Raw genomic sequence first — 25,792 nt, 5'->3', positions numbered from 1 at the left:
CTCAGAAAGTTCTGAATCCAATAGCGTTTAGAAGTAGGCTTGAGGCCTAACCTGTGGTGGCGCAGTGGATAAAGCATTGACCTGGAACACTGAGGTCGCTGGTTTGAAACCCTGAGCTTGCCTGGTCTAAGCACATATGGGAGTTAATGCTTCCTATTCCTCCTCCTTCTCTCTCTCCCTCTTCTCACTAAAATGAATAAACAAATAAATATCTTTAAAAAAAAGTAGTAGGCTTAAATGAGCTGTCAGTTAAAAAGCAGATGAAAGTTGAGATTATATGTTAGAGGTTATGTTGGGTATGTTTTCTGAAATACCCTGGCTTTACCATTTACAAATAAATTAATAAAGCAAATAACCTTCCGTTTTCTTAATTCTATAAAAAAATAACAAAAACAATTTCACAATGTCTAATTTATACACTAATCTTTCATTTTTATATACATTAAATATTTTGGGGACCGTTTCAATTTCACTCAATATTTTAATATAATTATGTTGTTTTTACTCTCCTATCTAAAAATATGCTCTAAAATTGCATCCTATGTATTCATGATATGTGTTTGTTGAATCATTAGAGCTTTCTTATATATGACATTGGGAAACAGAATTCTATGTCTTTATATCCTCTCCTTTAAAAAAGTGTAATATAACCTGACCTATGGTGATGCAGTGGATAAGGCATCGACCTGGAATGCTGAGGTCTCTGGTTCAAAACTCCAGGCTTGCCCGGTCAAGGCACATACAGGAAGCAACTATTATGAGTTGATGCTTTCTGCTCCCCCACTTTCTCTCTCTTCTCTCTAAAATCAATAAATAAAATATTTTTTAAATGAAATAAAATTAACAATTATTAAAAAGATAAAATACAATATATAAAAGTAGTTGCATTTTTGCTAAACTGCTACTATAAATACTTCTGGAATTGAAAGTTTTTAATGGTTGAAATAAAAAACCAGAAATTCCAGTGGAAATAAATACAATATGATCTCTGACTTGAGTTTTAAGTTTTCTTCTTAAGGAACTGAATGGGGATCAATAGGATTTTTCCTTGAACTATATACAGCATGAAAATAAAGAAGATTTAAAAAATAAAAAAGCATGGCGAACAGCCAAAACCAAGTCAAGTATAACAGTTTTTAGCACCAAGGCATCTCTTGGTGAGGGTAAAAACAAATTCTATATATACATTCTTTTCCTTTTAGTCCAATCTTCCCTCCCCTTTGGCTACCATTAGCTAGTTCTCTGTATCTGTGGGTCTACTTCTATCTTGTTTTATTTATTTATTTGTTTTGTTTTAGAATTCACATATAAGTGAAATCACATGGTATTTGTTTTTCTCTGTCTGACTTATTTCACCTGGCACATACCCTCTAGGTCTATCCATGTTCTCACATGAAGCAAGATTTCATTCTTTTTATGGCTGGTTAATATTCCATTCTGTGAGTGCCACATCGTTTTTGTCCATTCATCTTTTGAGGGACACCTACGTTGCTTCTATATCTTAGCTATTACTGGTAATGTTGCAGTGAACATAGGGGTATATATATCTTTTTAAATTGTTGTTGTGGGCCCTGGTAGGTAGCTTAGTTGGTTAGAACATTGTCCTGATATGCCAGAGTTGCCTGTTCGATCCCCAGTCAGGGCACATACAAGAATCAATTAATGAATACATAAATAAGTGAAACAACAAATTGATGTTTCTCTTTTCCTCTCAAATAAATAAAAATAAAGTATTTTTCAAAATGACAAATATTGTTATTGTTATTGTCTACTTTTGGATAAATACCCAGAAATGGAATTGCTGGATCTTGTGGCAGCTCTATATTTAATTTTATGAGGACCCTCCTAAGGTTTTCCACAGTGACTGCACGAGGAGTCTGCATTTCTGCCAACAGTGCACAAGGGCTCTCTTTTCTCCACAACCTTGCCAGCACTTTTTGTCTACTAATTTATTGATGATGTCTATTCTGTCAGGTGTGAGGTGATATCTCATTGTGTGTTTGACTTGCATTTCTCTGATGATTAGCAACATTGTACATCTTTTCATACATTTGTTGGCCATCTGTATGTCCTCTTTGGTGAAATGTCTATTCAGGTCCCCTGTCCATTTTGAAATTGAATTGTTTGCTTTTGGGTGTTAAGTTGTATAAGTTCCTTATATATTTTAGATATTGATCCCTTATCAGATGTGTCATTGGCAAAATCTTTTTCTATTTAGTAAGTTGTATTTTTGTTATGTTGATGGTTACTTTTACTATGCAAAAACTTTTTGTTTTGATGTAGTCCTATTTCTTTGTTGTTGTTGTTGCCCTTGCCTGAAGAGACATAGCCAAAAAGATATTGCTAAGAGCAATGTCAAAGAGTTTACTGGCTATGTTTTCTTCTAGAAGATTTATAGTTTCAGATCTTGTACTGAAGTCATCCATTTTTAGTTTATTTTTGTAAGGAAGAGGTCCAATTTAATTTTTTTGCATGTGTCTGTCCAGTTTTTACAATACTACTTACTAAAGGGATTGTCTTTACCCCATTGTATATCCTTGCTTTCTTGTTGTACATTAAGTGACCATATAAATATGGGTTTATTTCTAGGTTCTCTATTCTATTCCATTGATCTATATGTCTGTTTTTATAATAGTTCCACGCTGCTTTGTTTTGTGTATTTTTTTTCTTCTTTCCTAAGTGAGAAAAGGGAAGATAGAGAGAGAGAGACTCTGGTAGGCAACCCAACTGGGATTCATCCAGCAATCCCCATCTGGGGCCAATGTTCACAACTGAGCTATATTTAGCACCTGAGGAAGAGGCTCCATGAAGTCATCCTCAGTGCCCGGGGCCAATGCACTTAAACCAATCAAACCATGGCTATGGGAGGAGGAGAGAGAGAGATAAGGATGCAAGGGAGAGTGGAAAAGCAGATAGTCGCTTCTCCTGTGTGCCCTGCCTGGGAATCAAACCTGGGACATCCACATGCCAGGCTGATGCTCTACTATTGAGCCAACTGGCCAGGACACTTTTGTGTATTTTTTAATCAATAGAAACAATACGAACAAAAGTCAAAATATAAATAGTTATGTAACAGCATCTATGCTTTGTTTCTCCAATAAATAAAATTCAAGATCACGCATATTTTTAAAGTACTAGCTACTGTCTTCCTAGCTTACTACCAACTACTTAGTAATTAATGCTACTATCCCAAACTAATTCTCTATTATCTAACTACTACTACCTACTACCACAACTACCTAACATTATTTGTAACACTGTTAGCACCACCACCACCTAACTTCCTGCTATCTTCCTAGCTATGAGAGAGAATAAAAATGTGTTTTCACTCCATAGTATCCCAGATACATGCAGTCTAATGGAAACGGTAAAACAGGTTCCTAGTAGCTAAATGGCAATACATTATTGATTTGGTGTAGTTGGTACCACTTGTATGTACTTTAGCAGACTGACAGTGAAAGGAGGCTTTCCTGATTAGGGAATCAGAAAACTTAGAGGGGGTGTGTGATTTAAGCTGGACATAGAAGGCCAACATGTATTTCAACAAGAGAATTAGGGGAATGAATTTCCTGTGAGGGGAATTATATAATTAATGGCACAGAGGTAGGAAAACCACATGTTCAGGATATAATGTGCAAGAAGCTATTGCCCCATTTTTCTGTTTTCCTTACAATAAATTTAAAGGAACTGTCAAAAATATGGTTATAATCTCTCCTCTCATTCTCTCTTGAACTCTGTTTATGCTTTAGTCCCCATCCATCTACTAAAATTGCCCTTGTTAAGATTACCAATAATCTTAATGTTGCCAAACCCAATAGTCAGTTTCAGTTCTCACCTGTTAAGTTTGTCAAGAAATTTGCATGAATAATCTTTCTAGAAAAATATTTATTACATGGCCTCCAGATCATCCATTCTCTCATGACACAGTGCAGCTGATCCTCTTCATGTCTTTGCTGCATACTCCTCTGTCACGCATGGTCTGTGTGGCAGCCCCAAGTCTTTGTCCACAGCTTCTCACCCACCTTCTTTTCTGTGCTAATCTTGTATAACACCATTATTTTAAATTCTTTCACTGAAAATTCCAAATATTCCAATGTTTGAGCTATCCTCTCAACTTGACTTGGATAGCCAACTATCTATTCAATCTTGCCAATCAGATGTCTGATTGTCATTTCTAATTTACTATGAACTCTCTGGGATTATTGAAAGAGCTGCATACTTCTTATTTATTCATTGATTTTTGAGAGATAGGTGATAGATAGATAGATAGATAGATAGATGATAGATAGAAACAGCCATCTGTTATTCCACCTATTTTTGCATTCATTGGCTGATTCTTGTTTGTGCCCTGACTGGGAATAGAACCTACAATCTTAGTGTATGAGAATGACACTCTAACCAAACTGAGCTATCTGGCCAGGGCCAATGCAATAGCCTCTTAATGGATCTTCTTGATTTTCTATTTGCCATTACAGTCTAATCTCAACATAACAGCTAAAAATATTACTTGATCATGTCACTCTACTGCTCAAAACCTTTCAGTGGTTTTTCTATTTTTATGGACTGAATGTTTATGTCTCCTCAAAATCCATATGTTGAAATCCTAACCCTCAACATGATGAAATTAGAAGATAGTACCTTTGGGAGGTTATTAGGTCATTAGGATGGTGTCCTTATGAATGACATTTGTGTTCTTTTTTTTTTATTTTTATTTTTTTATTTATTTCTTCTTCTTCTGAAGCTGGAAATGGGGAGAGACAGTCAGACAGACTCCCGCATGCGTCCGACCGGGATCCACCCGGCACGCCCACCAGGGGCTACGCTCTTCCCACCAGGGGGCAATGCTCTGCCCCTCCAGGGCGTCACTCTGCCACGACCAGAGCCACTCTAGCACCTGGGGCAGAGGCCAAGGAGCCATCCCCAGCGCCCGGGCCATCTTTGCTCCAATGGAGCCTTGGCTGCGGGAGGGGAAGAGAGAGGCAGAGAGGAAGGAGGGGGTGGGGGTAGAGAAGCAAATGGGTGCTTCTCCTATGTGCCCTGGCCAGGAATCAAACCCGGGTCCCCCACACGCCAGGCCGACGCTCTACCGCTGAGCCAACCGACCAGGGCCGACATTTGTGTTCTTAGAAAGCAGACTCCAGAGAACTCTCTTACTCTCTGTACCATGTAAAGATACTATGAGACCATAGCCTTCCTGAGGCTAGATGAGAGCTCTCATCAGAATCCAACAGTGCTGACCTGAGTGAAGATTTATTTCAATAGCTCTGTAACAGTCTCAGATAGCAGCATTTGGCTTTTGCAATTTGATGAAGACATGGGCTTTCGTTGCATGTAGAATAGCCAACCAAACATTCAGATTGATAGCATCTATGAATAAATCATGGCTTTCTGTAGTTCACCATCATTTGGGATAGTGGTTTTCAACCACCAGTCCACAGACCAATGCTGGTCTGCCAGAAATTTCCTGCTGGTCCACTAGAGAGTTATCCACCACCCTGATGTTGTGTGGAAATTATAGACTCAATAATTATAGACTCTATAACACTGATTTAGGACATCAGTTACAGCCACTCTTTTATCATCTGCCTGATCCATCATCTCCACAAATAACCCTACATTATCATCTCCCATTTCTTGAGGAGCACCAATGTCTGCTTCAGTCACAGCTGCCTTGTTAATTTTTAGATCATGGGTGGGGAAGGGTATAAAAAGGGACAAATATACAGTAACAAAATTCTTTGACTCTGGGTGAGGGGGACACTTTGTAATCAACAGTTCAAATGCTATAGAGGGCGCAGCAAAATAGTGATGGAGTAGGCAGACATACCAACTTCCAACTCCCAGAACCAAGGTGGATTACAACTTAATTTTAAGAACCACCATCTGGAAAAACCAACTTTGGACTAAACTAAGAGGACTCTTTAACCAAGGAACAACGAAGAAGCCACACTGAGATTGGTAGAAAAAGTGGAAACACAGAGAGGGCTGTGGATCAACCACAACAGAAAAACTGAAAAATACTCAAACACTTGGAAACTAAATAGCATGTTATTAAATAACGAATGGGTTAACAATGAGATCAAAGAAGAAATTAAAAAATTTTTTCTAGACATGAATGATAATGAGCATACATCAACTCAAATTTATGGGACACAACAAAAGCAGTTCTGACAGGGAAGTTCATAGCATTACAGGCATACCTTAAAAAGCTAGAAAAAGCTCAAATTAACAACTTGACCCTGCATCTAAAAGAACTAGAAAAAAAACAGCAAGTAAAGCTCAGAGGTAGTAGAAGGAAGGAAATAATAAAGATCAGAGCAGAAATAAATGACATGGGTCTAAAGAAACAATACAGAGGATCAATGAAACCAGGAGCTGGTTCTTTGAAAAAGTAAACAAGATCAATGAACCTTTAACCAGACTCACCAAGAAAAAAGAGAGAGGACTCAAATAAATAAAATTAGAAATGAGAGTGGAGAAATAACAACTGACACAACAGAAATACAAAATATTGTAAGAAAATACTATGAAGAACTGTATGCCAAAAAATTAGACAGCCTGGATGAAATGGACAAATTTCTTGAAATATATAATCTTCCAAAAATTAATCTGAAAGAATCAGAAAACCTAAACAAACTGATAACAACAAATGAGATAGAAACAGCTATCAAAAAACTCCCAACAAAGAAGAGTCCTGGACCTGATGGCTTCACAAATAAATTCTACCAAATATTCAAAGAAAAACTAACTCCTATCCTTCTCAAGCTATTTCAAAAAATTCAAGAGGAAAGAAGACTTTCAAACTCCTTTTATGAGGTGAGCATAATTCTGATTCCAAAACCAGGCAAAGACAACACAAAGAAAGAAAATTATAGGCCAATATCCCTGATGAATATAGATGCTAAAATCCTCAACAAAATATTAGCAAACCGAATCCAGCAATATATGAAAAAATTCATACACCATGATCAAGTGGGATTTATTCTGGGGAGGCAAGGCTGGTACAATACTCACAAATCAATCAATGTGATTCATCACATAAACAAAAGGAAGGAGAAAAACCACATGATAATTTCAATAGATGCAGAAAAAGCATTTGATAAAATCCAGCACCCATTCATGATCAAAACTCTCAGCAAAGTGGGAATACAGGGAACATACCTCAACATGATAAAGGCTATCTATGACAAACCCACAGCCAACATCATACTCAATGGGCAAAAATTAAAAGCAATCCCCTAAGATCAGGAACAAGGCAGGGGTACCCCCTTTCACCACTCTTATTTAACATAGTCCTGGAAGTCCTAGCCACAGCAATCAGACAAGAAGAAGAAATAAAAGGCATCCAAATTGGAAAAGAAAAAGTAAAACTATCATTATTTGCAGATGATATGATATTGCATATAGAAAATCCTAAAATCTCAGTCAAAAACTACTGGACTTGATAAATTAATTCAACAAGGTGGTAGGATATAAAATTAATACTCAGAAATCAGAGGCATTTTTATACACCAACAATGAACTGTCTGAAAAAGAAATTAATGAAACAATCTCCTTCACTATTACAACCAAAAAAATAAAGTATATAGGAGTAAATTTAACCAAGGAAATAAAGACTTATACTTGGAAAATTATAAAACATTGATAAAAGAAATCAAGGAAGATACAAACAAGTGGAAGTATATACCGTGCTCATGGTTAGAAAGAATAAACAGGGGAGGAGGGAGGACGTGGGAGGGAACAAGGGAGAGGGTTAGGGGGAGGGGGAGGGGCACAAAGAAAACTAGATAGAGGGTGACGGAGGACAATCTGACTCTGGCCGAGGGGTAAGCAACATAATTTAATGACAAGATAACCTAGACTTGTTTTCTTTGAATATATGTACCCTGATTTATTAATGTCATCCCATTAACATTAATAAAAATTTATTTAAAAAAAGAAAGAATAAACATTATTAAAATGTTTATATTACCCAAAGCAATTTATAAATTCAATGCAATACCAATTAAAATACCCATGGCATACTTCAAAGATATAGAACACATATTCCAAAAATTTATATGGAACCAAAAAGGAGCATGAATAGCCTCAGCAATCCTGAAAAGAAAGAATAAAGTGTGAGGTATCACACTTCCCGATACTACAGAGCCATTGTACTCAAAAGAGCTTGGTACTGTCATGAGAACAGGCATATGGATCAATGGAACAGAACAGAGAACCCAGAAATAAACCCACACCTTTATGGATAACTGATATTGCACAAAGGAAGTAAGAAAATACAATGGAGTAAAGACAGCCTCTTTAACAAATGGTGTTGGGAAAATTGGCCATCTACCTGCAAAAAAATAAAATTAGACCACCAACTTACACCATTCACAGAAATAAACTCAAAATGAATAAAAGACTTAAATGTAAGCCGTGAAACCATAAGCATCTTAGAAGAAAACATAGGCAAAAAGCTCTACGACATTTCTTGCAGCAATGTATTTGCCAATATATCTCCACAGGCAAGTGAAATAAAAGACAGGATAAACAAATGGGGCTATATCGAACTAAAAAGCTTTTGCACAGCCAAAGACAATAAGAACAGAATAAAAAGATAAACTATACAATGGGAGAACATATTTGACAATACATCTGATAAGGACTTAATAACCAAAATTTATAAAGAACTTGTAAAACTCAACACCAAGAAGACAAACAATCCAATAAAAAAATAGGCAAAAGAACAGAATAGACACTTTTTTAAAGAGGACATACAGATGGCCAATAGACATATGAAAAAATGCTCAACATCACTAATCATTAGAGAAATGCAAATTAAAACCACAATGAGATATCACCTCACACCAGTCAGAATGGCGTTCATCAACAAAACAACACAGAATAAGTGCTGGCGAGGATGTGGAGAAAAGGGAACCCTCCTGCACTGCTGGTTGGAATGCAGACTGGTGCAGCCTCTGTGGAAAACAGTATGGAGATTCCTCAAAAAATTAATAATCGAAGTGCCTTTAGACCCAGCTATCCCACTTTTAGGAATATACCCCAAGAACACCATAGCACTATTTCAAAAGAAGAAATGCACCCCCATGTTTATGGCAGCAATGTTCACAATTGCGAAGATCTGGAAACAGCCCAAGTGTCTGTCAGTGGACGAGTGGATTAAAAAGCTTTGGTACATATATACTATGGAATACTACTCAGCCATAAGAAATGATGACATTGGATCATTTACAACAATGTGGATGGACCTTGATAACATTATAGTGAGTGAAATAAGTAAATCAGAAAAAAATAAGAACTATATGATTCCATACATAGGTGGGACATAAAAAATGAGACTCAGAGACATGGACAAGAGGGTGGTGTTTATGCGGGGGGAGGGAGAGGGAGGAGGAGAGAGGGGCACAAGGAAAACCAAGTAGAAAGTGACAAAGGCAATTTGACTTTGGGTGATGGGTGTGCAACATAATCAAATGTCAAAATAATCTGGAGATGTTTTCTCTGAACATATGTACCCTGATTTATCAATGTCACCCCATTAAAATTAATAATAATTAAGAAGAAACAAATGCTATAGAAATGTTCACCTGAAACCTATGTACTGTTATTTATCAATATCAACCCATTAAAAGGTTATTTTTTATTGAAAAAGAAAATAAAAGAAATTTTTAGATCACTTTCCTCACTTGATGGTTCCTCTGTAATTATGTCTTCCTCCACCTTCTTCCTATCTGTTTTTTTTTTTTTTGCCTTGATCCTACTTTATAATGCTCTTCTGATTTAGTTTTATGAGCAGCAGGTGGTGTTTTACCTTTCATGACTCCCCCCCCCCCCCCCCCCCCGCCCCAGGAAGCCCATTTCCTTGGCATGTAGAATGCTGGGATTGCTCATGCATTTTCAGGAAGGCCCAGTTCACTCACTTCGCGGGGTCCACAGTGGGGAAGTGAGAGGCTTCCCAGCATGGCCAAAGTTGTGGACAGACTCCAGGCCCAGGCACTATGCATGTTTGTGTGGAAGGGCTAAGGACTTTTATTAACACTTGTAGGAAAGACGTTTTTGACTTTTCTTTCACCTAATTTTCAAATAGCTTCTTTTTTTCCCCTTCTGATAAGAATTACCTCCCTAAAGTTTGCATTTCAAGAGATGCCTCTGGGTTCCTGGACAAAGTAGAATATTTACAGTAAAATGCACAGAGAAAGACTGTAAGTTTCTCCAAGAAGGGCTTTTGTTTATAAAATCCAGATCTTTTATAACATCTAGAAGCTTTTTGAGATAAATGGGGGAGGATCTGGAATTAGTGAAAATAATAAGTGGCTTTACATTGTTTCTGTAGATGCATTTCTGTTTTTCTGTGGAGGTAGGAAGTGTTCCAACCTGTAGAGAATTTTTATAAAAATTTATTGGAGCCAAAGAGAGGACACACCTGGAAGCAGAATCTCAACAGGTAGAGAACATGCTTCCCAAAATGGCCGTTTGCAGCATCTTTTATGCATCTGGAATTAAGAAGGGAACAAAGGGAAAGTACATGGTATGGGGGAAGCAAGGGGGGAGTGGAGACGAGATTAAGTGGGGAAAGGAGGCATTGCAAAGGTGTGCCAACCCAAATGCACAGAAACAATGGACAGGGCTTGTGTAAGGCAGAGATAAACCTTTACCAAAGAAGTTATACGCTTGGGGTGTGACTACCCACTATGCCCTGCCCAGTTAGGAATTTATAATCAGATCACCCTGTGAGGTTGCTTTCCATAGAATCCCTTTTCTTGACCACATGGTCAATTCAATTTGAAAGACAAGTATAGTCTTGCAAAGACTATAAGAATTGGGTTGTAGCCTGAATGATATCAAGAGGTTGAACACACCACCACCATCCAACTACATTATATTCTGTTTGCTTCTTTGTATTATGGAGATCATCAACTAAGATGGAATTCAAAGAGTCTTATGTTCTAGACCCAGAGCTAAGTGTCTTAAGAATTTTTGAGTAAATCCTTCCACAAATGGCCTCAAAATGTTTTTCTTTTCTTCTTGGTACATGGTTTCATTTTATGTTAGGAAGCAAGGCCTAAAAATGTTCCTATCAGACTCTGAACATCAGCTTCCAATTTGGCCAGTGCCTGACCATGGAGCTACTTTAAGAACTCTTTTGCATATCTTGTCAGGTTTCATCTGTGGTGACAGTGAATATCCCTGGCAGTGCTGAATAATACCGTGAATTCAAGAAATATCCCTAAAGATGGTGTAAAAGACACTACCCTCCCAAGATCCATAGCCACTCCCAAAAATAACCAAAAAAAAGGAATGAGACAATTCCCCTGAGAGCTGGCATGGCTGGTGACCCACATTTCTGTCTGGCCATACTTTGCAGGCCCCAACCTGCTGCCCAGTTGCTGACACACAGGAGGACCTGTGTGCCCCAGGTTGCCACACTCCGGGGACACAGAATGAGATGGACAGGAAAGCCATCGTTGACCTGGGAGGAAAAGTGTCCATGACCAGTGGGTACTCAGAAAAAACTTATGGGTCACAATTCAAAGGAAAGGTCTAATTCTCACAAATATATACTACTCACAAAAATTAGGGGATATTTCAAAATGAATATGAAGCTATAAAATATTCCCTAATTTTTGTGAGCAGTATATATTCCTGTGTGTCTGAATTTGGAAAGGACGGGACAACATGAACTCTTCTGGGACAGCTGACTCTGGGGAGGAAGCTTTCTCGCCCTTGCTGGTGTCTGCCAGTTTTCCCCGGATGCTGTCTGCAGGCTTCGGAGTAACGGGTGTAGCTCAGCAGTCTTGCTTCACTCCCCATAAAAATGATTTTTCCTCTGCTCATGGTGAGTGCTTGGCTGAGATTCCTCTTCTGCTAGGGCACTTTATAAATTGGGTAATCTTAACTAGGTTAACGTTCTTCATCATGGCCACTAGAATTCAAGATTATCTTTGGTAAGATAAAGCGACTTGCTCAGCCTTAAAACAAGGTTTTATATACCTGGAGCCTCGCACTGGATGCAGTCTAGGTTAAGGCAGACTCAATCCAACCCTGGCCCCAATCCAGTTTCCAAGTGGGATCCAGTCCAACTCTGGCCAGTTTCTGGAAAGAGAAATGTTCAAAGTCTGAAAGCTTGTAACATGAGAGAAAGTTGCAGAGCGAGGACCTGAGGGGGCTGACCTGCAATGCCCAGGAGCAGCGAAAAAGCAGGCAGTGATCTGACTGCTTGTGTTCCTGGGAGTGCCTTGGGTCTCCTATGGTTCCCTCTGCCTACACCAAAACTGTTAAATGTAAACGGAGGCATGCTTTAAGATTTTATTTGAACAAAAAATCAGTTTGAATAGGGCACTGCCAAACTGGAAGTTGTAGGAGTGATCCACAGACAGTAGCCTAGGAAAGACATAAAGTATAGAAATAGATAAAAATGATTGATTGCAGCTTAAAGCCTACTTGACTGACTGTGACTGGTTGTTCTTAACATTTTTATTTCATTTTTCTTTAACCTATCTAATATACTAAAAAAAATTTAATTTAAGGAAATAAAGATCAGAGTGGAAATAAATGACATAGAGGTTAAAAAAAAACAATACAAAAGATCAATGAAACCAAGAGCTGGTTCTTTGAAAGGGTAAATAAGATTAACAAACTTTTAACCAGATTCATCAAGAAAAAAAAAGAGAGAGGACCCAAATAAATGAAATTAGGAATGAAAGTGTGGGAGCAACAACTGACACCACAGAAATGCAAAGGATTATAAGAGAATATAATGAAAATCTATATATCAAAGTATTGGACAACCTATGCAAAATGGGTAAATTCCTAGAAACATACAATCTGAAAGAATCAGAAAACCTAAACAGAGCAATTACAAAAAAAAATTGAAACACTTATCAAAAAAACTCCCAGCAAACAATAGTTCTGGAACATATAGCTTCACAAACAATTTTACCAAACATTCAAAGAAGAACTAACACCTGTCCTTCTCAAGCTATTCCAATAAATTCAAGAATAGTGAGGACTTTCAAACTCATTATATGAGGCAAGCGTTATCCTCATCCTAAAAGCAGGCAAAGACACTACAAAAAGGAAACTATAGGCCAACATCCCTGATGAACATAGATGCTAAAATTCTCAACCAAATATTAGCAAACCGATCCAGCAATACATTTAAAAGATCATACATCATTATCAAGTGGGATTTATTCCAGGGAGGCAAGGCTAGTCACAAATCAATAAATGTGATTTATCACATAAACAAAAGGATTAAAATGACATAATTATATCAATAGATAAAGAAAAAAGCATTAGATAAAATCTAACACCCATTTTTTTATAAATAAATTTTTATTAATGTTAATGGGGTGACATCAATAAATCAGGGTACATATATTCAAAGAAAACATGTCCAGGTTATCTTGTCTTCAATTATGTTGCATACCCATCACCCAAAGTCAGATTGTTCTCCATCACCTATCTAGTTTTCTTTGTGCCCCTCCTCCTCCCCCTTCCCCTCTCCCTCCTTCCGCCCCCCCCCTAACCACCACACTCTTGTCCAAGTCTCTTAGTCTTGTTTTTATGTCCTACCAATGTATGAAATCATGTAGATCTTGTTTTTTTCTAATTTACTTATTTCACTCAGTATAATGTTATCAGTGTCCATCCATGTGGTCATAAATGATACGATGTCATCATTTCTTATGGCTGAGTAGTACTCCATAGTATATATGTGCCACATCTTCTTTTTCCAGTCTTCTATTGAAGGGCTTTTTGGTTGTTTCCATGTCTTGGCCACTGTGAACAATGCTGCAATGAACATGGGGCTACATGTGTCTTTACGTACCAATGTTTCTGAGTTTTGGGGGTATATACCCAGTAGCGGGATTGCTGGGTCATAAGGTAGTTCTATTTTCAGTTTTTTGAGGAACCACCATACTTTCTTCCATAATGGTTGTACTACTTTACATTCCCACCAACAGTGAATGAGGGTTCCTTTCTCTCCACAGCCTCTCCAACACTTGTTATTTATTACCTGTCTTATTGATAATAGCTAATCTAACAGATGTGAGGTGATATCTCATTGTAGTTTTGATTTGCATATCTCTAATAAAAAAATACTAATGAAGATGCGCATCTTTTCATATATCTGTTGGCCATTTGTATCTCCCAGGCCACTTCCTGGGAGAAGTGTCTGTTCATGTCCTCTTCCCATTTTTTTATTGGATTGTTTGTTTGTTGTTGAGTTTTATGAGTTCTTTGTATATTTTGGATATTAGGCCCTTATCTGAGCTTTTGTTTGAAAATATCATTTCCCATTTAGTTGGCTATCTGTTTATTTTGTTGTCAGTTTCTCTTGCTGAGCAAAAACTTCTTAGTCTGATGTAGTCCCATTCATTTATCTTTGCCTTCACTTCTCTTACCTTTGGAGTCAAATTCATAAAATGCTCTTTAAAAACCAGGTCCATGAATTTAGTACCTATGTCTTCTTCTATGTACTTAATTGTTTCAGGTCTTATATTTAGGTCTTTGATCCATTTTGAATTAGTTTTAGTACAAGCTGTAGTCAAGTTTTATTCTTTTGCATGTGGCTTTCCAGTTTTCCCAGCACCATTCCAACACCCATTTTTAATCAAAACTCTGAGTAAAGTGGGAATACAGGGAACATATCTCAATATAATAAAGACCATATAGGACAAATTGACAGCCTACATCATACTCAATGGGTAAAATTAAAAGCAATACCATTAAGATCAGGAACAAGACAGGGGTGCCCCCTTCCTCCACTTTTATTCAGCATAGTTCTAGAAGTCTTAGCCACAGCTAAGACAAAAAGAAGAAATAAAAGGCATCCAAATTGGAAAAGAAGAAGTAAAACTATCAGTATTTGCTGATGACATGATAATCCTGAAGTCTTAGTCAAAAAACTACTAGGCCTGATAAATGAATTCAGAATGGTGGCAGGGTATAAAATTAATATTTGTAAATCAGTTGTATTTATATACACCAACAATAAACTGTCAGAAGGAGAAATTAAGGCAACAATTCCCTTCACTATTGCAACAATAAAAAAATAATAAAGCACCTTGGAATAAATTTAACCAAGAATGGAAAATACTTGTACTTGGAATATTAAAGACATTGAACAAAGAAATCAAGAAAGATATAAACAAGTGGAAACATATACCATATTTATGTATAGGAAGAATTAACTTTATTAAAATGTCTATACAACCAAAAGCAATCTATAGATTCAATGCAATTCCTATTAAAATACCAATGGCATACTTCACAGATCTAGAACAAATATTCCAAAATTTATACAGACCCCAAAAAGAACACGATTAGCTTCAGGTTGAAAATGAAGAACAAAGTGGGAGATATCACATTTCTTTTTTTTTTTTATAAAATTTATGTATAGGGACACTTTTATTTTTTTAATTTATTTATTTATTTTAGAGAGGAGAGGGAGATACAGAGAGAGAGAGAGATGAGAAACAGAGAGAGAGAAGGGGGGGAGGAGCTGGAAGCATCAACTCCCATATGTGCCTTGACCAGGCAAGCCCAGGGTTTCAAACCGGCGACCTCAGCACTTCCAGGTCGACGCTTTATCCACTGCGCCACCACAGGTCAGGCCTCACACTTCTTGATATCAAGTTATACTACCAGGCCATAGTAATCAAAACAACATGGTACTGGCATAAGAACAGGCATACAGATCAACGGAACAGAACAGTGAACCAAGAGATAAACCGATGCCTTTATGGTCAATTGACATTTGACAAAGGAGACAGGAACATACAATGGAGTAAAGACAGTCTTTTTGATAAATGGTGTTGGGAAAATTGGACAGGTACATGCAAAAAAAATGAAACTAGACCACCAACCTACACCATTTCGAAAAATAAACTTAAAATTTATAAAAGTCTTAAATGTAAGTCACAAAACCATAAAAATCTTGAAAGAACACATAGATGGTAAACTCTATGATATCACTCACAGCAATATTTTTGCCAATATATCTCCATGTTCAAGTGAAAAATACAGGACAAAATTAACACATGTAGCTGTATCAAACTAAAAAGCTTTTGCACAACAAAAGACTCCATTAACAAAATAAAAAGACAACCCACCAAATGGAGAACATATTTGCTGAAATGCCTGAAAATAGTTTAATAACCCAAATTTATAAACTTTTAAAACTCAACACCAGGAAGTTAAACAATCCAAATAAAAAAATGGGCAAAGGAGCTAAATAGACACTTCTCTAAAGAGGATGTAGAGATGGCCAATAAACATTTGAAAAACTGTTCAACATCTCTAATCATTAGAGAAATGCAAATTACTTTTTATTATTTTTTTAGAGAGTGAAAGAGTGGTAGAGGGAGACAGGGACAGACAGGCTGGAAGGGAGAGAGATGAGAATCATCAATTCTTTGTGGCAGCATCTTAGTTGTTCATTGATTGCTTTCTCATATATGTCTTGACTGGGGGCTCCAGCAAAGTGAGTGACCCCTTGCTCAAACAAGAAACTTTGGGGTCATGTCTATGATCACATACTCAAGCTGGCAACCCCGAGATTTCTAATCTGGCTCCTCAGCATCACAGTCTGATGCTCTATCCACTGTGCTACTACCTGGTCAGACTGAGAAATACAAATTAAAACCACAATGAGCTACCACCTCACACCTCTCTGAATGGTTCTCATTAACAAATCAACACACAATAAGTGCTGGTGAGGGTGTGGAGAAAAAGAAACCATCCTGCACTGCTGGTGGGAATGCAGTCTTCTGCAGCCACTATGGAAAATAGTATGATGTTTCCTCAAAAAATTAAAAATAGAAATGTCTTTTGACCCAGCTATTCCACTTTTAGGCATATATACTAAGGATTCCAAAACACTAATTCAAAAGAAGATATGCACCCCCATGTTTATTGCAGCATTGTTTACAACAGCCAAAGTGTCCATCAGTGGACGAGTGGATTAAAAAAACAGTGGTACATATACACAATGGAATACTATGCAGCCATGAAAAAGAAGGAACTCTTACCTTTTGCGATGGCATGGCTGGACCTGGAGATTATTCTAAGTGAAATAAGCCAGGCAGAGAAAGACAAATATCATATGATCTCACTTATATGTGGAATCTAATGAACACGGTGGACTGAGGATGGAATAGAGGCAGAGGTGGGGTCACAGGGAGCAGAGGGACAGCTGTCAGAGTGAAGTGGAATGAGGGGATGGAATAAGAGTAGATGAAGGGATTAGCCCAATTATATATACATAACACATAGATACAGATAACAGGACAGCAAATTCCAGAGGGAATGGGAACCAGGAGTCAGGGGAAAGGGGGCATAGGAGATGTAATGGGAATCACATTGTTGGTGCTGTGAGGGTGTTATGCTGAATGGAACACTTGAATTTATATTAACATAATACATTAAAATTTTAATAAAAAATAAAGTAAAATACAAAGGAAATAAAGGAGATATAGGAAGTAGGATTTTCTCACTAGTCTTCACCAGTTTTGAGCAAGCTATCACCAAGCTGTCTGCAACATAAAGGTGAGATGTACAGAAGGGGCAGCCTCAGCAAACCTTATGACACTAGAAGGCAATGGTCTTACCCAGGCTTGATGTCTTTGTCTGTACTGATTGTAAGGAAGAAACCACAATGAGGAAAAGAAATCACTACACAGATACCCCAGTGAGCCAGTAACATCAACAAAACAAAACAAAACAAAACGAAACAGTGATACCAGATGATCTAAACCTGTCTCAGAAAACTCTCTAGAAAATATCTGAGAATCCCTCTGAATTCTGCTACCCTGTGTCCACAATGCTCCTACATTGGCATCTCTGGCAGCAGCAGTTATGTGAAAATTATATGATGCAATGTGTTTAAATTATAAAGCTTTGCACAGCATCAGGAATATTGTTTAAGCCATTGTGGGGAAAAGGTGCTACATGGACCACTTAGGTTAGAATCTATAGGGAAGCTTTTATATTTATTTTTAATATATCTTTCTGGGCCTGCACAAAATATGGAGACATAGATTCTGATAATGGGTTCTTGAAATTTGCATTTTAAACAAACTTTTTAAACAATACTAACAAAAAATCTGAAATGTCTTGAATTAACATCAAAGAATTTAGGAAACTAAACCATATCTTTTGGAAATAAGGCATTAATGTTGGTTTTTTAGCTAGATGTTCCATTTACCATGCAGTAAACAGCATGTGTTCACTCTGAAGTGGTCATCTCTTACCACTTGTCCACCTACACACAGAGTCAACCAGGCCCTCCCTAGCATTGTGTAAAAAGGAATATTTTCAATTCATTGTATGAAGTTTCATAATTGTTATATAGGGAAGTCATAGACTTCTCTATATTGATTTTGTTTCCCGTGACTTTACTATATTGCTTTACTGTTTCAAATAATTTGGGGGGGGGACTCTTTGGGGTTTTCTATATACATGATCATGTCATTTACAAAAAGTGACATCTCTACTTCTTTCCCAATATAGATGCCTTTTATTTCTTTCTCTTGTCTGATTGCTATGGCTAAGACTTCCAGTACTATGCTGAATGATAACGGAGAAAGTGGTCAACCTTGTCTTGTTCTTGATTTTAAAGGAAAAGCTTTCATTTTTTCACCATTTAGTATTATATTGGCTGATGGTTTGTCATATATGGCCTTTGCTATGTTGAGATATTTTCCTTTCATACCCATTTTACTGAATGGTTTAAGCATAAATATGTGTTGATCTTATTGGAGGCCTTTTCTGCATCTATTGATAGGATCACATATTTTTTGTCCTTTGTTTTGTTGATGTGGTGTATTACACTGATTGATTTGCATATGTTGAATAATCCCTGTGCTCCTGAAATGAATCCCACTTGATCATGATGTATTACTTTTTTGGATATGTTGTATTTAATTTGCTAGTAATTTGTTTAGGATTTTTGCATCTGTATTCATTTGAGATATTGGTTTGTACAACAGTTTTATTTTTGTGTGTTGTCCTTGCCAGGTTTTGGTATGAGGGTTATGTTGGCCTCATAAAATGTGTTGGGGAATATTGCTCTTCTTCAGTTTTTTTAGAAGACTTTGAGAAGAATAGATTCTACTAATCTTCAAATGTTTGTAGAATTCACTAGTGTAACCATCTGGCACTGGACTATTATTTGGGGGGAGGTTTTTGATAGTTGTTTTTACTTCCTTACTGTTTATTGGTTTATTTAGGTTTTTCACTTCTTTCTGACTCAGTCTAGGAAAACTGTAGAATTTTAGGAACTTATCTATTTCTTCTAAATTGTTAAATAATCCTGGAATAATACTAGAATCTTTCATGGTATTCTAGTTTTATCCTTTGTATATCTATGATATCTGTGGTGATTTCTCCTCTTTCATTTTGGATTTTGTTTATATGAGACCTTTCTCTTTTTTCCTTAGTTAGTTTAGCCATGGGTGTGTCAATTTTATTGATCTTTTCAAAAAACCAGCTCTTAATTTTTCCTGTAGTTTTTTTTTTTTTTTTTTGCTCTTGTTGTTCTCTATTTCATTAGTTCTGCTCTAATTTTTGCTCTTTCCTTTCTTCTGCTGACTTTGGGTTGCCTTTGTTGTTCTTTTTCTAGTTCTTTAAGATATAATGTTAGGTTGTTTACTTGGGAAGTAGAAGCAAAAATAAATAAATGGGACTATATTAAACTAAGAAGCTTCTGCACATCAAAAGAAACCAACAACAAAACAAAAAGACAGCCAACAAAATGGGAATTGATATTCCAAAACAACAGCTCTGACAAGGGGTTAATATCTTGAATATATAAAGAACTCACAAAGCTCAAAAACAAATAAGCGAACAAGCCAATTAAATAATGGAGAAAGGTCCTAAACAGACACTTCTCTCATGAAGACATAAAAACAGATATACGGAAAGATGCTCATCTTTGCTATCTATTAGAGAAATGCAAATAAAAACTACAATGAGATACAACCTCACACCTGTTAGATTGTCTGTTATCAATAAGGTAATAACAAGTATTGGGGAGGTTATGAAGAAAAAAGAACCTTCAGTCACTGCTGGTGGGAATGTAAACTAGTATAGCCACTATGAAAGACAGTATGGTGGTTCCTCAAATAACTAAGAATAGAGCTACCATATGACCCATCAATCCCTCTACTGGGTATCTACCCCAAAATCTTGAAAACATTGGTATGCAAAGACACATGCACCCCATGTTTATTGCAGCATTATTCACAGGGACTAAGACATGAAACAACCAAAGTGTTCTTTGATAGAGGATTAGAAAGGAAGATGTGGTACATATATACAATGGAATACTCTTCAGCCAAAAGAAATGATGACATATTGCCATTGACGACAACATGGATGATACTTGAGAGAATTATACTAAGTGAAATAAATAAATCACAAAATGTTAAGAACTGTATGATTTCACACATAGGTGGGATATAAAACTGAGACTCATAGACATGGATAAAAGTAAAGAGAGACAAAGATGTGGTCACAGAAAATGATTTGACTTTGGGTAATGGGCACTTAACACAATCAACTGTTCAAATGCTATAGAGATGCATACTGAAAATATATGTATTCTTTTAAAATTTGATTTTATTGTTATTATTTTATTATTTGTGTATTTATTTATTTTAGAGAGGCAGGGAAAAAGAAACAGAGAGACAGGGACATGGAGCAGTTTCTGTATGTGCCCTGACTGTGATTGAACCAGCAACAATTGTGTTCCATACAACGCTCAACCAACCAAACTATTCAGCCAGGGCTTCCTATGTATTCTTATTGAACAATGTCAAACCATTAAATTTAATTTCTAAATTAAAAATAAATAAAAATAGAAAAGAAGAAATATTTTAAAAGAAAAGAAACTCTCCATTGGTTTTTGTCTACATTAGAAGATCAAGTTAGCTTTTGAGAGTCGCAGTTCATCTGAAATTGAGAAGTTACATATAGCAAAGCACTTTATAGACAGAAATTACATTAGTGCTTTTAAATTAACAAACTAAGAATCTGGAAATTTCTAAATTTTTTTGCTTAACCTTCTTAAATTATTTTTGCATCAGTTGTTCCTGAGTGTTTTCAAGTGATTGTAGTATATTTCTTCTCTCTCACTCTTTTGTTGAGTATATATTGGCAATAATTGTTGGTTTTCAAAATAATTGTCTAAGCATTTCCAAAATCTTTACTATTTAAGAAAAGTGGATTGTTTTTCCTCAAAACCATGTCTCCTAATAAACATGTTAAAAATAATTTAATGTTGACCTCTGTGGTCTTTTGAAGTGGTTTCAAAAATTATCTTTTGAGGACAATCTCCTGGGATGGAAAGCTAGCACCATGTTGTTATAAACTCTGGGAAATACAGGGATGGAACATTTTTATTTCTATGATCCAGGCCCAGTCATCTACTGGAAAGATGATAAGAATATAAGAAAAATATTGTTGGGCATAGAAAAAGGAGAGTTCTTAGGTGACTAAATTGACTAAATCAGCCCATTTCAAAATACTATTTTGTATTTTCTTTATACAAACTCAAGTGTATAAAGCATAGAATTAGTATATCAGTTAATATGTTAAAATTTCTGTCATCAATATAATCTTAACAAGAAGTCTCATATTTAAAAATAAAAGAAATACGGTAGGCATTTAATCTTAAACCTTTAGTGCTGACTTACTGCCTGGCTAATAACATCTCTGTCCTTTTTCTTTTTAACTGTAGTAGGATGTTACCTTCTAGTGCCTGCCCTTCTGCATGTTACCATGGAAAAGTAATGCACAGCAACAAGTCTCTCTCACTGTTTGTAGCCTGCTATAGCAATAGATATAATTGGCCAGAAATTTACTTTCTATGGAATCTGATGGCAGATTTTGCTTTTTCAATGTAAGAATGTAAGATGAACATGACAAAGTAGGGAACTCAAAGATTTTCTTTTAGATGAATGAAATGTATTCTGTGTTCTTAGCTGCAAGCATGCCTGGCATGTTGCTTGGTGCCCCGGTAAGCCCAGAAGAGAACACTGGCCTCTGTGCTCTGGAACTTACAGCCTAAATTGGAAAAATGAGAGGAAAACACACACATGCTAGCAAGCCATAGCTCCAATCATGTGCAATGTATTGTATATTGTGGGGGTTGATTGAGATAAAGGGAAGAGCACCATCTCATTTTACATTTAGAAAAAGACAACAGTAAAATAAGACAAGTGAGTTTAATTTCCTTTCCTTAGATCAGGGTCCCCAAACTTTTTACACAGGGAGCCAGTTCACTGTCCCTCAGACCATTGGAGGGACAGATTATAAAAAAACTATGAACAAATCTCTATTCACACTGCACATATCTTATTTTAAAGTAAGAAAACAAAATGGGAACAAATACAATATTTAAAATAAAGAACAAGTAAATTTAAATCAACAAACAATATTTCAATGGGAACTATGGGCCTGCTTTTGGCTAATGAGATGGTCAATGTCGGGTTCCATATTTGTCACTGCTAGCCGTAACAAGTGATATAACGTGCTTCCAGAGCCGTGATGCGTACATCCCGCATCACTGAAAGTAGTACTGTACGTGAGCGAAGCTGCGCTTTGCGGCACCACCACATACCGTACTCCAAGAACACAGGATGCAGATGCTGTGCTCCTCTCACTGACCACCAATGAAAGAGGTACCCCTTCCGGAAGTGCGGCGGGGGCCGGATAAATGGCCTCAGGGGCCACATACGGCCACGGGCTGTAGTTTGGGGACCCCTGCCTTAGATTATCAGTCAAAGAGTAAATATGATTCCTTTCCCACCATTTCAGTATATTTATGTAATTTCCCACTCTTTCCTGCATTAAGATTCATAGAATACCTTGACATCTGCATTTTCAATAAATTTCATAAGTTAAATATTGTGACAAGAATAAAATATAAAACAGTGAAATATATTTTTCATTGATCTTCTTTTGTTGCTTTTAAAATTATTGAGGCCCTGGCCGGTTGGCTCAGTGGTAGAGCGTCGGCCTGGCGTGTAGAAGTCCCGGGTTCGATTCCCAGCCAGGGCACACAGGAGAAGCGCCCATCTGCTTCTCCACCCCTCCCCCTCTCCTTCCTCTCTGTCTCTCTCTTCCCCTCCCGCAGCCAAGGCTCCATTGGAGCAAAGATGGCCCGGGCACTGGAGATGGCTCCTTGGCCTCTGCCCCAGGCGCTAGAGTGGCTCTGGTCGCGGCAGAGCGATGCCCCGGAGGGGCAGAGCATTGCCCCCTGGTGGGAAGAGCGTCGCCCCCTGGTGGGTGTGCCGGGTGGATCCCGGTCCAGCGCATGCGGAAGTCTGTCTGACTGTCTCTCCCGGTTTCTAGCTTCAGAAAAATACAAAAAATAAAATAAAATAAAATAAAATAATAAAATAAAATAAAATAAAATTATTGAGATAAATATGCCTTTCAGGCAAAAAGATACCTTTTTACGAAGTATTTCTTTTACTAGTTAATATATATAATGTCCAGACTATGGATTCCAAAATATAGTTGATAATATAAATGTTTAATGAACCAAATAATACTTTATTAGGCTCAATACACAAGACTGTAATAAAGAAAACACTTTGCTCTAATTGTCTTTACCATTTGTGGCCATAAGGACAATATTTTTGAGATCTTCATATTGCTAGTTTTTTAATGTGATATTATTGGTATATAACAAAAGATAGAATTCAAAACAAAAAAAAGACAAATAGGGAACAGAAATCAATGAGTCAGAGGATAGAAAAACCAAAATCCTAACTAAAAAGTGTATGGTTTGAAAAAAGATCACGCTGTCAGGACCCGTCGTCGTCGTCGTTGCACTCACGTCGCCCGGCAGCCTTCAGCGTAGGGACCGCGGCGACAGCAGCCATGAACGGCGGCGTGTACGGGGGAGATGAAGTCGGAGCCCTTGTTTTTGACATTGGATCCTATACTGTGAGAGCTGGTTATGCTGGTGAGGACTGTCCCAAGGTGGATTTCCCCACAGCTATTTGTATGGTGTTAGAAAGAGATGATGGAAGCACATTGATGGAAATCGATGGTGATAAAGGCAAGCAAGGCGGTCCAACCTAATGCCCTGCGTGTTCCCAGGGAGAATATGGAGGCCATTTCACCAATGAAACATGGGACAATTGAAGACTGGGATAGTTTCCAGGCTATTTTGGACCATACCTATAAAATGCATGTCAAATCAGAACCTAGCCTGCATCCTGTCCTCATGTCAGAAGCACCGTGGAACATTAGAGCCAAGAGAGAGAAACTGACAGAGTTGATGTTTGAACACTACAACATCCCCACAGTTTTGACAGCATTTGCTAATGGGCGTTCTACAGGGCTTATTTTGGACAGTGGAGCCACTCATACCACAGCAATTCCAGTTCATGATGGCTATGTCCTTCAGCAAGGTATTGTGAAATCACCTCTTGCTGGAGACTTCATTACCATGCAGTGCAGAGACCTCTTCCAGGAAATGAATATAGAACTGATTCCTCCATATATGATTGCATCAAAAGAACTTGTGCGAGAAGGATCTCCCGCAAACTGGAAAAGGAAAAAGAAGTTGCCGCAGGTGACAAAGTCTTGGCACAATTACATGTGTAATTGTGTTATCCAGGACTTTTCAAGCTTCAGTACTTCAAGTGTCAGATTCAACTTATGATGAACAAGTAGCCGCACAGATGCCAACGGTTCATTATGAATTCCCCAATGGCTACAACTGTGATTTTGGTGCAGAATGATTGAAGATTCCTGAAGGATTATTTGACCCTTTCAATATAAAGGGATTATCAGGAAATACAATGCTGGGAGTCAGTCATGTTGTCACTACCAGTGTTGGAATGTGTGATATTGATAACAGACCAGGTCTCTATGGCAGTGTCATAGTGGCCGGAGGAAACACGTTAATACAGAGCTTTACTGACAGGCTGAACAGAGAACTCTCTCAGAAAACTCCCCCTAGTATGCGCTTGAAATTGATTGCAAATAATACAACAGTGGAATGTAGGTTTAGTTCATGGATTGGTGGCTCTATTCTCGCTTCTCTGGGAACCTTTCAACAGATGTGGATTTCCAAACAAGAATATGAAGAAGGAGGCAAGCAGTGTGTTGAAAGGAAATGCCCTTGAAAAGTGTTCCCATAAATCCACCTTTCTGATACGTTACGTTTCATAGCTTTAGTGCACTCAGGAAAAGAATGACCATCTTTTGTAGAATGTTTATACATTTTTGCATTTTTCAATTTCCCTTAAATTTTTCAAGGCTTTAACTAGCTTTATAAATTAACATTAGTTTGTACTTTCCTTGGAATGCACTTGTTCTTATTATAAGTGTTTTATAATTTTATACAAATGTCTATTTTCTCTAAATATTTTGCTTTCAGTCAAATGCTTTTCAACTATGCTTAGTATATTAATTACCAATGGATTAGTAGAATTGCTTTTTATTTACAAGTAAAACTTATTGCCTTTGCTTTTTACCTTAGGCTTTCAAATTTAAATAAAAATTGCTAGCCATCCAAAAAAGAAAAAGAAAAAAGATCACAAAATAGCTCAAAATAACAAAATCACACTAATTTCTTAAAGAAAAAAGGAAAAAGCACAACTATACAAAATGAAGTAAAAAGGGAGAGACAGAAGAAATTTTTTTAAAAAAATACTGTTTTGCAGACTTTTTTGCAAATAAATATAAAAACCTAGGCCAAATGGATAATTTGTTAAGAAAATACAGATAATAAACATAAATCTTATATATACCATTTTCTATA

General features: G+C 37.0%; 1 pseudogene; it reads left to right on the top strand.

The window, feature by feature from the left end:
- Positions 1-23,827: 23,827 nt before the first annotated feature.
- On the top strand, positions 23,828-25,294 carry LOC136335787 (actin-like protein 6A; annotated as a pseudogene).
- The last annotated feature ends 498 nt before the right edge of the window (positions 25,295-25,792 follow it).

Source organism: Saccopteryx bilineata, chromosome 4 (genome assembly GCF_036850765.1).
Source record: "Saccopteryx bilineata isolate mSacBil1 chromosome 4, mSacBil1_pri_phased_curated, whole genome shotgun sequence".
NCBI classification, from domain to species: domain Eukaryota; kingdom Metazoa; phylum Chordata; class Mammalia; order Chiroptera; family Emballonuridae; genus Saccopteryx; species Saccopteryx bilineata.
This window is presented reverse-complemented; position numbering and strand designations above follow the sequence as displayed.